Here is a 13,298-nt window from a genome sequence, read left to right as displayed (position 1 = left end):
ATTAGAAATGACATTATAAAACAAAACTATGGAATAAATGTCCTGTGAAATGCTTTGAAAAATTCTTGAGTTCTACAGGCATTATTAGTTGTGCTGAAATATGCCACGCAACACACTTCACACACTGAAGCAACCATCTCATGGGGTTAAGTGCCTGTATTGTACCTATGCAAGGCCAGGCTCATTGGCTTGCCTACCAACCTGTACCAGAGCTTTCCCAACTACTGCTGTATGCATATATGCTGCTGTACACATATGTACAATCAGAGAGCAAGTGTGATGCAGAGTGGAAAAAGATCTTCCACATACTTGAACACAGCAAATCCAAAATGACAGCACTCAGAAAATACACACGCAGCAACAGAGCAGGATATAACTGTACTTGTCAACATTTGTTTTCATGTCTGGAATAATGTTACATATTTCAGTGCAAAAGGCATTTAAAATCTATAGGAAAATTGGCATTCTGCCTTTATATAGTGCCCTCGGCTTGCTGGAGACGTGCATCAGCTTTTCTGCTTTTCCTTTGAGGATGCACAGGAATTTGGTGGTCAAAATTCTCTCTTGATGCTTTATAAGTTATTTTTCTTTCATTTCTGTCTTATTTACTGGGGACTCTTTCAGCAAAACACACAGAACGTGCATTCTGCTGAGAAAGTGGCTGAGAAAACAAATCAGACTTTGGCACTAAGTAGAACTTAATTTCTCTTGGCTCTTCTGCTCACCAGAGGGTTGTTTCTCACGGAGCTTTTGTCCGAAGGGCAGCTCAGCAGTGGTGCTGTGTCACTGCCTGCTTGAGAGGAGCTCTGCTGCTGGCCAAGAGCCCATGGAAAGCGCTGACTGTTCCATTATTTCACCACAGCACAAGTATCTGGGGCTCAGAATTCCTGCTGCAGCGCCTCTTACTCTTTCCAAGACAGGAGGATCTTTTTGGCTGCGTCAGCTCCTGGGGTAGGGGAAGGGGCTACTAATGGGAAGGAGGAGGAGGCAGTTCTTGCCAGGGTGTTCAGATGGGGTGGGAGGCTGTTGCTATTTGGTGTCTCTGCTGAGATGCGTTTGAGTCCAGCTCTCGCTGCCAAGTTGAAAATGAATCCATAAATCCCAACAGGCTTGGACAGCCCTTGATGTTCTCTACTTTTTGGTTGTCAAGACTTTTATAAGCAGCTGGAAGCAGTGAGAGCAATCCTCCAGGAGACAGATTTCCTAAGGGAGAGCTACAGAGTTGCCAAGTTCATTTGAAAGTAATAATAATTAAAGAAAAAGTCATAAATAAAGAATCCTCTTCCCTTCTCTCACCCTTTCCCAAGAAGCTTGGACGGAACAGACACCCTGCTCTGTGAGGGGCTGGGGAAGCTAGAGACAAATATGTCACTGAAAACCCTCAGGTAGAAGTCACCCCTGCAACAGCTCCTCAGCATAAGAAGGGAAAGAGGGTGGTCCTCTGCTCCCCATGCAGTCCAGGCAGCCCGATATACCTCCTTCCCACATCCTCTTAAATGCAGAAATCTTCCTCTCACAGAACACTCATGACAAGTCCACTAATTTGTGAGCTTAGATTCCATGACGATTATTAATAATAAGACTGTCTATGAAGCAGATAATAAACGTGTTCTGTATCAAACAGTGTTTGCCAATTATTCTTAGGAGTTTTGCTAATATTTTAACTCACTTCCTACAAGAGTTGACACAATTTATAAGCAAACATTCAAACTAATCACAAACAACTGAAGAGAACAAGACAGGTTTCATGGCTTCTCTCCTCCTTAAAAATGTTGGCTTGCTGGTTAAGAACCCAGCAAGTCCTGTCCTTCACCAAGTATGACAGACCACCTCAAACCCCAAAGCCTCTGGTGAAAGCCTTTAACAGACAGACTGCTTGTTGAACACAGGTCATTCAACTCATCCACTCTGCCACAACAATTCTTTTGCTTCTCTGCATCAGGGTATGTCTGTGCCGAGTGGTGAGGAACTGGCACAGGCTGCCCAAGGAAGTCATGAATGCTCCATCCCTGGCAGTGTTCAAGGCCAGGTTGGACGGAGCCTTGGGCAACATGATCTAGTGTGAGGTGCCCCTGCCCATGGCAGGGGGGTTGGAACTTGATGATCTTAAGGTCCTTTTCAACCCAAACCATCCAATGATTCTACACATGCAAGACCTCTGTAGTATTTACTTCCTAGGGGCTATCGGGACTGGGATGCTTTGAACTTTTGACAAGAATAGTTTAATATTACAAGCACCACTTGTCATTAGCATTATTAAGGAAGCAGTGCAATTCACAGTCTATAGTGAAGGGATTTTTACAACGTTTCAGCCAAATATATTCCTTCTCTGTCCCAAGTCGGAATCACTGCCTTGAAGTCTTGCAGCAGGCTCAGAGGAGCTCTTGAGTAAGATGTAGTAAGATGCTGACTTGGCAAATGCAGTCAAAATAGACATACAAATGAAGCAAAGCTGTGAACACAGCAATCTGTGAGGACAGCACATGCAAGGCAGCAAGCCAGAAAGTTAGGACAACGTATGCAGGGCTGGCGGGCCTTTGAATGGGGAAAGGAAATTGGATGATGTGCCTCTGCCAATGAGTGCTGGCATCAGAATTGCTCACCATAATCAGCTCCTCCTCCTTCACCATTCCTTTGTGTCACACGGTTTCCTCAGCCTCCCTAATTTCTACACATTTCCCCCCCCCAGTCTTGCTGTGCCATGCACTGCTCCCACTCAAGCCCAGCGAGGATCCTGTCTCTCCCTTCCCTGCTCTCAAGCTGAAGAGGTTTTTAGGAGTTCCTTTTATAAAATTTCTTATAGTTTCTTGGTTTACTTCTTTTAAAAAAAGAAAAAAAGTTTTGGTTTTTGTTGTTTTTAAAACCACAAGGGAGATACCTTCAGCCTGGCAGAGATCTGGTATCCTTGGGCTGTTCTCCCATGGCACATTAAAGAAGCCTTCTTACCAAAGCTGACTTCATACAGCTTTTTCCACTCGCCAAGGATCAAATGGGATGCTAGCAGAAACTCAGCCAACACATGCTCTGAACTACCTTACATCCTACTGCAAAAGCAATGAGCATCCTTCACCTACCATCCCCAGGACTGTACATTTGAGGCAGTTACTTACACTACTGGCTTCATACAGGAGACAAATAGGCATTCGAACACCGAATGGCAAAACAAAACCATAAACTAGAAGCAGGCAGCAAAACATGGATGGCATAAAAACCAGACAAACGAGTGGAAATACATTTTCTCATAGAAGACCAAAAAGGCACTAAATAAGATTAAAGAAACATAGACCTGGTAGAAGCAAGTATGCTGTATGTTACACATGGTATAATAAACTTTGGAAGCTTACTGCTGTGCAAAGTTAGATTGACAAAGATGGATGCCATCCATCTGCACTCTTGAAACACTGAGCAAAGCTGAGTCCAGCTCTCCTCTGGCTCTCAGCTTGTGAACTTAATATCCATGATTTAATATTTGCAGAGACTCCAAACACCAGCGAAACCTGCTAAATAACAAGCTGCAGTAACTGAGTGAACTACAACGACAAGCACAAAGACAAGACAGAGACACCATCACCATCTGGTAATTTGGTTTCCCAATTAGATTTAATTTTACTACAGGAATAATGTTCTCCTTGCACTGTCAGCAGAAGAGATGCAGAGAGATCAGAACTTGATAAGGGAGCAGCAGGAGAAGTGCAGAGGAACATGGTGACTCTTACTGCTTGAAACGGTAAAATGCCCTTCGTAACTAAAATCACATTCTGCAGCTCCAGGGAAACCAAAAGTGTAAATGCCATGATAGCCTGGCAAAGGCTGCAACCCATCCCATCATTGCTCCAAAAGCAGTGCTAAAGAAAATTTAAGCAGGGAAGCAAACTTGACTATGATTTCTTACTGCCAAAAAATACACAGCCATTGGCAGACAATTACAAATGTTACTCAAAACTATAATCGGAATGAGAAATACCGAGTTCTCCCCACAGGAGGTCCTGTTAGGAAGAGACTGATGGGAATGCAGAAGCTTGTAAAAATGTTATTTCCAGCAGGGAAACATTCTCGGAGAAGGACTTCAGCATCTGAATATCCTTTTGCTCATAATGTAATACATGACATGCAGTGGATTTGGAGCCCGGGCTTTACTTCGAGAAGCAGATGGAAGATCTCTAAACCTTTAGAGCATCTTTCTCAGGTTACGTGGGTCGTATTTAAGTCTTGCAGAAGAGGGAAAAAAAAGTCTCAGTATATGCTGAAGTCAAAATAACATTATGGAAAAAGGGCAGAGAACCTAAGTTCTAGAAGAGTAGAAAAGCAGAAAATTACTCTCCAATGGTTATTTCTGTTCATTTTTTATGATACTGATTTGCAAGTGGTGATGGTATTTGGGAGGAACAGATTTAAGTCAGCCTCTGCACTTTGCTCTTTGATGTTCCAATGTTTGTATTTGTCCGAGGGAGCTTACTTAGAGTTATTGACAGAAAAAGTATAGGCAGCCAAGCGGAATGCCTCTAGGAAACGTCTAGTAATCGCCATCTGTAAGACGTACAGTAATAACGTATTTTAAAAAACACGAGGGCCAAGTCCACCACCAGGTGTCAATGTGGTAGCACTGGCTGCAGGACTCGCTGCTCCAGAGCTGACTTTCACCAGCCGGTTCCATCCACTCGCATAAACCCCACGAGCAGCCACACTTCATCCATATACCAAGCAGAATGTACAGGGCAGCCCATACTGGAGGGCTGTGTGATGGTTTCAGCTTGGCATGAAGGCAGCTTTGCTTGGGCCTCCTGGACAGAAAGGCTCCTGCAGGCTGACAGAAACTAATGTACCCACAGGAGAGGCTTGATCACACTGCGATCAATCTGATCTGAACCAATTCTACCGCTTTCTTCTAGCCACTGCTGCACGCACGGACCTGAAACGCACTGCTCTCTTGAGCATTTACACTGCATCTGAACTTTAGCACGAGTTTCACGTTTAAGCAGCCTTAAAAGTGTGCATGGCAGCTCAGATGGTCTTAGAAACTGCAGCACCGTGTCAGATTGGAGCAGTGTGCGCCACACTCAAGATCACTTGAAGAAGGAGTTTCAGAAAGGGGCATTTTACAAAACCCACCCTTTACTCTGCCTTTTTGTTCTCCCCTCACCTACAGTTGAAGCCTCAGCTGCCCTGACATCAGTGGCTCAGGATTTATCTTGGCTGGGGCCCAGGTGCTGGTGCCAGGCTTCCCTTTCAGGGCAGCGGGCCTGGGAAAGTCACTCCGGGTTAAGTTTAGAGTTCCAGGTTGGCACATTCTTAACGCAAGCCAAAAATAAGTGTGAATGGGGATCAATTTTATGAATTTGCTGAGCTGCCAATTATATTTTAAAGCTGAAATCTGAACCGAGGTTTGCCAATTGGATAAGCATCACAGCCAGCCCTTAGACAGAAACTAATTGGAAAAACACTTTCTCTTTGAGTCCAGAGAGCATCGCCTTACAAATGTTATCTCTGAAGTCTTTCCTGGTGTGCTTGGGTCATAACTGGTCAATCTGAACACAGGGGATTGTAACTAAATTTATTATCTTGTATATGTGTCAATCAAGAGCTAGGCAGATATACAGCAAGTATTCCAGGCACGCAACTGTAAGGCAGCATTAAGTGGGGGAAGGGACCCCAAAGCAGTTCCGAAGCAAGTAAAAAACGCCACAATTTCCAGCTGCATTCCTTTTAGGCATTCTTCCCTTGCATTGCTGGGGAGCGGGTTCACCACAGCTGTGCAGTTGCCCAAGGCCAGGTCAGTGGGTTGTGCACCCACATCTCTGCAAAGCTGAAAATAAAATACTCTGCTATCCAGGTACAGGCTGGATGTGCCACACAGCACATACAGGCTTCAGCTCAGAGCTACCCGAAACCTGCTTGCTGCCTGTGTCCAAGCTCCTTGCCAGAGGCACAAATAACCCTCCCTGGTCCAGCTATCACTTTGCTGGCACAGCAGCAGCACTAGCTTAAAGGCAGGATTTCCTGAGCCTGTATTTGCCCATGGGCCAGCAGATGATTCCCGATGCTGGTCCATTCTCCCCTTCATTTACTGAGACCTACCTTAAATACTGCACCTGGGGTGCCCAGCTCCTGGCTTTCAGTAGCCTTTTTTAAGTTTTGGAGAATGCAGTTTGTCCTATTTCAAGCCAGAATTGCACCATAGTCATTAGTAATAGTATTACTAAAGTTTCACACACTTTCCAGGCTCCATCACATGTACAAGAACCTGTAAAAATAACCTAAAATATCCCCATCCTTCTTGCACAATTTCCAACGCAAATCTTCTGGAGGACACAGCCAATATTATGATGTATATATGTTACTTCACACCAATGCAGAACTGGGACCCAAAAGGACCCACAACCCAGTCTGCAACCAGGGTGCTGTTGTGGCCCTGCCTGAAAACACTGCTCTTCAGTACATGGCATCTGAAGTGCAGGGTAGTCTGTGCTGAAAGCTGCATGGGGCTGAAAGCAATGGCTCCTCCCAGGCTGGTCTTGATGAGATTCTGAACAAAGCAGGAAACACCAGTTCCTTTCCTCCAGATCCAGGGACCAGAGAGCTCTACGTGGGGTTAAGAGTACAATAAAACATTGCCAGCTCTGGTTGGCTCAGCAGCTTGTGTGCATTACACCAAGCCCAGAACCATCAAGCACGCTATCAGGGAAGCGAAGGGAGAATGAGAAAATACACGGTTTGGGAGCTCCCCGTGCCCATACCATGGCATAACCCCTTGCAATACTGCAGTGGGCTTACCTGCTCCAGGCTGGAAAGGGCTAAAAAGGTAGGGAAAGCAAACTCCATCAACCCAGATACCGGAGGCTGATGAAAAAACATCTGGAAAAGGTCAGTGAGTGTGCTGGCTTGCATTACTACTTGAGGACAAGCAGAGAGAACTAGCTGTGCCTGTGTCCTGACAGCTGGCAGGCACCCTCTCAAACCAACCCATATAAAACCATCCAGAAACAGCCAACAGGAACGGCAGGTATGAAGCTGCTTTTGTAGCTAAATGCAATACAGCAGAGTTTTGGGGTGGAGAATACTACAGAAAGCAAGCTCTGTCAAACATGAGTGATGGCTGGATCACACAGGAGTTAGTAACATACGACTAATGACAGACAAAACAAGTTTCTGAGCAATCCAGTTTATTCAGGTCCTTTTCCACAACTTCTTCACTGGTGTGTTTTATTTGTGGTTCTTTTATAAGTCTGGAGTTAAATGTTTTTACTCTGAAGAAAATGAAAAGAAAACCAATTTGGTTACAGCAGTAACAGCAGAATCCAATTGCACTGTGAAATGAGCAGTGTCATCTTTCTGACACCCATCTAGTGTCATACAAACAAAATTCAGAAAGAAAATTAACTTACTCAACACTTGATAACATCTTTTTGGCCTCAGAAGTAGAAGCCCTTCCACGCTAGCCAAAACATGGCAGCTGTGACTGAACAATGGGCAAGGCTGAGCCCAGTGCTCCCTGCCACTACTGGGGAGGGTGTGCCATGGCCATGCCAGAACACAGGGTTCACAGCTCATTAATAGCTCCACAGAGAATGGGAGCTTCATGGAGTACAACCCTGTAAACCAGTAACGAGGACAGTTCCAGCTGGGGGTGGTGATGCAGTCTCTGCTCCAAAGCATTCCTAATCTGTTTTGGTTTAGCTTCATGAGATTAATTTCACATGTGAAATTAAAAGATACTGAGTTGAATTCACCACATGGCAGCCTAGCACCTTCTGGAGCACTACTAGAACTAATAAAGTGTTAAAATGCTGATTCAAATTTTGAACTAAACCACTGTATGCAATAAAAAAAAAAATCAATAGGCTCATCCCTGCTACCAGGAAGCAGGTATTGGTCCAGGAAAAGATCAGGATGAAAAATAAATAAAGAGAAGTAAATGAAAGAAAATGAAAACCAACAGGAAGCAATACATCAGGAGATGCACGATACACTTTTCAACAAAACCACTCAAGACATACCTTTGCATGTTACTTACATCCACTTTGAACATGGCTGGGCTCTCCAAGTGGGAATGGAGGTTTCTTAGCACAGCATCACATGGCACAGCTGTGCCTGGCAGATGTTCTGGGTGCAACTGTAAATCATGTGAATAACCTAGTATTTCTCTCCATCACCCAACTCTACTGTTGCTGCAAGAAGCACTGGGAACTGGAAAGCATCACAGTTACCTTAAAAAATGGTAAAGTCTGTTTCTCAAAGCAGAACTACTGGCGAGTTTGGAGAGTTGAGCTTGAAGGCCAAGGCTCTGGGGCTGGCAGAAAAGCACTCCCTGGTGAGGGCAGCTGTAGGGTCATTAACAAGAGCAGATTCAGCCTCAGCCCCTGCTAGCTGGATGCTCCATTTCATGCAGAGCAGAGGCCCTGGGCCAGAAGTGAAGCTCGCAGGGGCAGAACAGTGGCCAGGCAGCACAGCACATGGTTTCCTTAGGGGTTCAAAAAGCCTAAGCAATCTAATTTAAAATTATCAATCTCAGCACCCCCCCCCCCCCCCCCCCGTTACTAGTTGTCATTAAATAGGGAAAGCTTTTGTCATGTCTTCCAGCTCAAAAAAACCACTAACATGACATTATTTTCTTTCTCATTTACAGAGCATCTGTGCCAAGGATTAGGAAAGGTTTTCTGAAGCCAAGAGTTACTCCACCTTTTCAATTTATTTGTAAGTAGAGCTGCAGCTTAGTTGCACCGCCATAGGATGAACCTCTGGTATACAGTACCGCTTCTTCAAAAACAATGTTCATGAACATGGACAGAAGACATGAAGAGGTACACACCTCCAAATGCTTTCACAGTTGGAGAGAAACTGCACAAGAAAAACTGCAAAAATGAGAAAGATCAGACTGCTGCCATGGAACACACAGACAAGGATCTGGGCAACTTTCTCTAAACCACCAAACAAGTCTGTGACACAGCATCAAACCACATTCAAACTTCAAGCTGGATGCCTGATGAGAACATCCAACATCCTCTCTATGACAGCAATTTTCATCCACAGACTTTGGCTACCAACCCTAGCTATTCTATGATTCTATGATTCTTGCAGACAGAACAGACACCTCATGACTTTCTCTTTCCAACTGCGTCAGGTGTATCTGTCAGAAGATGGTATTTTCTTTCACCAGGTCATATTTGATTTCTAGCCCCGAAACACAGACGGCAGGAAAAGGCTTGTGAACAAAAGACACATCCCAGCTCTAATTTAAATTTTCACTGTAGCTACCAGACAGCTCCAACAAAGCATAGGAAATTTGGCTTGAGTGGTTGGCTGTTCAAGTCTAATTAAAAAGAGAAAAAAGGAAAGCTAAAAAGACAAAGAGGCAAAGATAGAGACAGAGATTAATGAAAGCACAGGGAACTGCAAAATCCTGGGCTCACATTCTGCACGCTGCTTGGAGCAGAGCTGCCATAACTGTGAGAAAACATTTATTATCTTTAGGATGTCTTTACACGCTATACACAAGAGGAAACACAAAAATCCTAAAGCAGTGCCATAAATCTTCCAGCAGAAAGAAGTGCTGGACTTGCTGGTGCTTCAATTGCTGCCTTCCTTCCTCTCTCTAGGTCCCGTTAGACAAACTTAGTTTTAGCATTTCACATTTCCTCCATTACTGTCCACCAGCTCCCAGTCAGCTGCAACCCCATGAGAGGAGTGGGAAGGGGCACAATGCATCCAAGCATCTTCTGCATCTTTCTTCCAAGCAGCAGCTCCCAGACTGCATGACAGTAAGCTTCCATTACAATGCTGTAGGGCACTAAGCAAGCAAGTAATTTGGGAAATGTGACTAACACAAAACAAACAAGAGCGAAACAGAGAAGATTTTGTAAAAAATGAATCCATCTCTCCAATTATGCTCTACCCAGGACACAACACATGAAATATCAAATATTAAAAACAATCATTAGAAGGGGTCCTTGACTGAAAATTTACAGCCATGAAGTGCAGAGTTGTTACCATGAGCAGTGTTTATAAATGAAGTAATTTTTTTTGGATCAGCTGGTAAGAGACATTCTGTACAAACACTGCTTTGCTCATCATCTTTTATCAACATAAATGTAACACCACTATAAAAGTAATTCTTTATTTGAAGTTTTGGGGCTGATAACTTTTGTAATCAAGTTTTCACTCCAAGCAAACATTCATTATCTCATCTGATGGCAGAAGAGCCATCATTATTCACCAACCTGTTTTGAACTCACTTTTGGATTTACTACATAATTAGAAAACACTACTTTTAAGAGTTTATTATTATAGTATGATGGTTAGAAGCATTACAGATGCACTGGCCTTCCTTCTGAGGCTATTAAGTGTCTGTTTTAATGAACCAGCATCCAACCTTTGAAACTGCAGAGGCAGAATAACCCATTTTACCCACAGGCGCCTCCCCTCCAAGGTGGGTAAGCGGATGCTTACCAGCCAGACGAGGCACTCTGCTTACTTGCTCCCCCCATCTTTTTCTTAGGAGCACCTCATGAACCATTCCTGGGCACGTAACTGAACGTGCCAAGCATGAGACCGCAGTACATAATGGGAGACATGGCTGTCATGTGAGCAGATATACACTGGTGGCACCCATATGTCTCTAATATAATGGGAAGTAAGTTCTGTGTTGAGGTTGTCTTGGGTACCTCCTACACAGACTGCACCTCCCATTGCCCCTGAAGCCAGCCTGACAAGTTGGGCACTCTTTTTTGTCAAATGGCATGTAAATTAGATACTCTGATGCTGCTGCTCCCTAACCTTACTGTTCTTTTTCTGACCTTAGTCTGCATGGTGTCGTGCAAGTCTGCAAAGAATGGGATAGGACTGCATTTGGCCATCATGCCCAGGAACATAACATATCAACCAACTCCATCCACCACCAGAAAACCAACAAATCCTCCCAACGACTGGCTACACAATGTGACAAACCCATTTACTTATACAGACTTCTAAGGTACCACAGACCAAGCACACCAGTCTTCATGGCCAGGCATGCTATGTTCCAAGTTCCACTCTTACCATTTACAATCTTGTCAGCTTTGAGGGCTGATATTTGCTGCATTTTAGTCTGCGTATTACAATGGGGTGCTAGAAAAGCAACACAACCTGCTTCTGCATGTGAAGAACAAAGGACAGAGTATTTCTTAGTCCATTTCCTCTACATCTCCATCATCATGTATCTTATCCCTGGATCTCAATCACAACAGGAACCACAATTCAGGCAAACCTGATCAGCCGCAGGCTGGATATGGTCTGCTAACATGTACTAAGACAAAACCCACATAAAACCCACTTCATATAAATTTCCCTCCATTCACTACCAAATTAACTACATCAAAATTGTATTGGCACTGTGCTCCCATAAATGGTGCGGAAAAATTGCATGCAGTCACAGAATTTGTAGCCGTAACACAACGTACATCCATAAAAAACTGGATTAGGTTTATACAAACACCTCAAATTGCTCATTTGAGTAGTACCCAAACTGACATGCTACTTCAAAATCTGCACTCACACACAATAGTGCTTTATTAAGTAAGCCTGCAAATAATAGGCAATTTCAACCCATAAAGATAATCATTTTGGCTCGAAGTTCTCTGTAACTGTGCATAGAGACTTGCAACTTAAATCAATGAAGAAAATAGAGCATGGGGAAAAAGATTCAGCTAAACTCATGCACTCAGCAGCATAGCACTGGATGGAGACTGTTACATTTTGGTTACGTATTAAAAATATCTGTGTTTTAGATGAAAATGTAATTATATCCACTTACACTGATGGAGATGAACATGTCTAAAGTCTGACTGAAGCACACACTTCTGAGTTCTACCAGTGCAGCCTCTGAAGGCACCACTGTGTGAGAAGCTATCCTGTGAAAGGAAGCATACCATGGATTTGCTCAAAGAAAAACAGATCAAACCCACTGAGAACTGTACCAAAATTTCAAAGTTTAGTGTGATCGCATCATTCCAAATGTTATCATTCCTTAGTGTTCCTATAGTAGTTAGGCCTATAAGGATGCTAGGGAGGGACTCTTTATTAGGGACTATAGTGGTAGGACAAGGGGTAAGGGGTTCAAATTTAAACAGGGGAAGTTAAGATATAAGGAGGAAGTTCTTTATACTGTGACAGGGTTAAGCACTGGAATGGGTTGCCCAAGGAAGCTGTGAATGCTCCATCCCTGGCAGTGTTCAAGGCCAGACTGGACAGAGCCTTGGGTGGCATAGCTTAGTGTGAGGTGTCCCTGCCCATGGCAGGGGGCGTAGAACTAGATGATCTTAAGGTCCTTTCCAACCCTAACTACTATGATTGTAAGCTCTCAAACATTTCATACCAACTCTTCCTATTCTCACTCTCTCCCTCTGGTAATTTTTAAGTAGCTTACACAAAGTATGAGCCTCACAAGCCATTGTGGGCTACTGAAAATTAAAGACTATTCCTCAAAGTTAGCAATAAAATTGCTATTCAAGCAGTCACGCTTGAAAAAGGAATGCATTGTAAACATTCTACCCTGTATGAGGAGTGCAGAGTAAAGAATCAAAAGTTTAAAGCCTATTTGTATTTTTCTGTTCAAATCTAGGATTTTTTTTTTTTTACAAGATATGAATAAAAGGGTGAATACTCAATAGATTTCAATACTTGGTGACTTTTTTTTTTTTAAATGCTTCTTCAACATCTTTAATCAAGTCTTCTTTTAATTTGTATCCAGACTCATGTGTCATAGCCATTCAAGGCGGAGGAATCTGACGGAAGTACTGATAAGGGTACTTTTCTCCTTGGGCACCTACAAAATACACCGAAGACAGACATTTCATAAAACTGATTAACTTCACATAAGTAAAACAAATACACACAGACAGACACAGATACTGACTATGCAGTTTTAAAATCGACCTATCATTAGCTTGAGACCAAAGACATCAAATCTCACATTTAATCTGAATTTCAGGGGTGCCACACATAACCCTACTCCTGGGCAACAGAATACCTCTACTGATCAGTGGCTGCAGAAGACAAATGTTTTTCCAGTTTATCTAGCAAGCCACCAACTGGAGTCAGTTCTACACAGCTGAGTTGACATGACACAGAAGCCCACTTACCAGATCTCTGGCTCAGTTTCACTGCCTTCATTTCTAAAGTTACCGCAAATCAGAAGCTTGATCATTTGATAGTGTTTTACACAGTCACAAAAAATAAATGGGAGCTTCTCTAAAAGCCCAGGAGTGTAGTTCTCCCTTCCTGCTAGAGTGAAATAATATCTCTCTCCCCTCCCCATTATAGAGATC

The 13,298-nt window shown here is 43.4% G+C and overlaps 1 long non-coding RNA gene across 1 annotated transcript; it reads left to right on the top strand.

Moving 5' to 3' along the window:
* Positions 1 to 6,580: 6,580 nt before the first annotated feature.
* Positions 6,581 to 11,177, top strand: LOC134175608 (uncharacterized). Its single transcript, XR_009969070.1, has 3 exons — positions 6,581 to 6,799; positions 8,624 to 8,798; positions 10,796 to 11,177. It is a non-coding gene; the product is annotated as an uncharacterized LOC134175608 (long non-coding RNA).
* The last annotated feature ends 2,121 nt before the right edge of the window (positions 11,178 to 13,298 follow it).

This window comes from Pezoporus occidentalis, unplaced genomic scaffold (genome assembly GCF_034315485.1).
Source record: "Pezoporus occidentalis ecotype Australia unplaced genomic scaffold, CSIRO_AGI_Poc_V1 ctg7, whole genome shotgun sequence".
NCBI classification, from domain to species: domain Eukaryota; kingdom Metazoa; phylum Chordata; class Aves; order Psittaciformes; family Psittacidae; genus Pezoporus; species Pezoporus occidentalis.
Note: the sequence above shows the minus strand (reverse complement) of the source record. Positions and strands in the feature narration are given on the sequence as shown.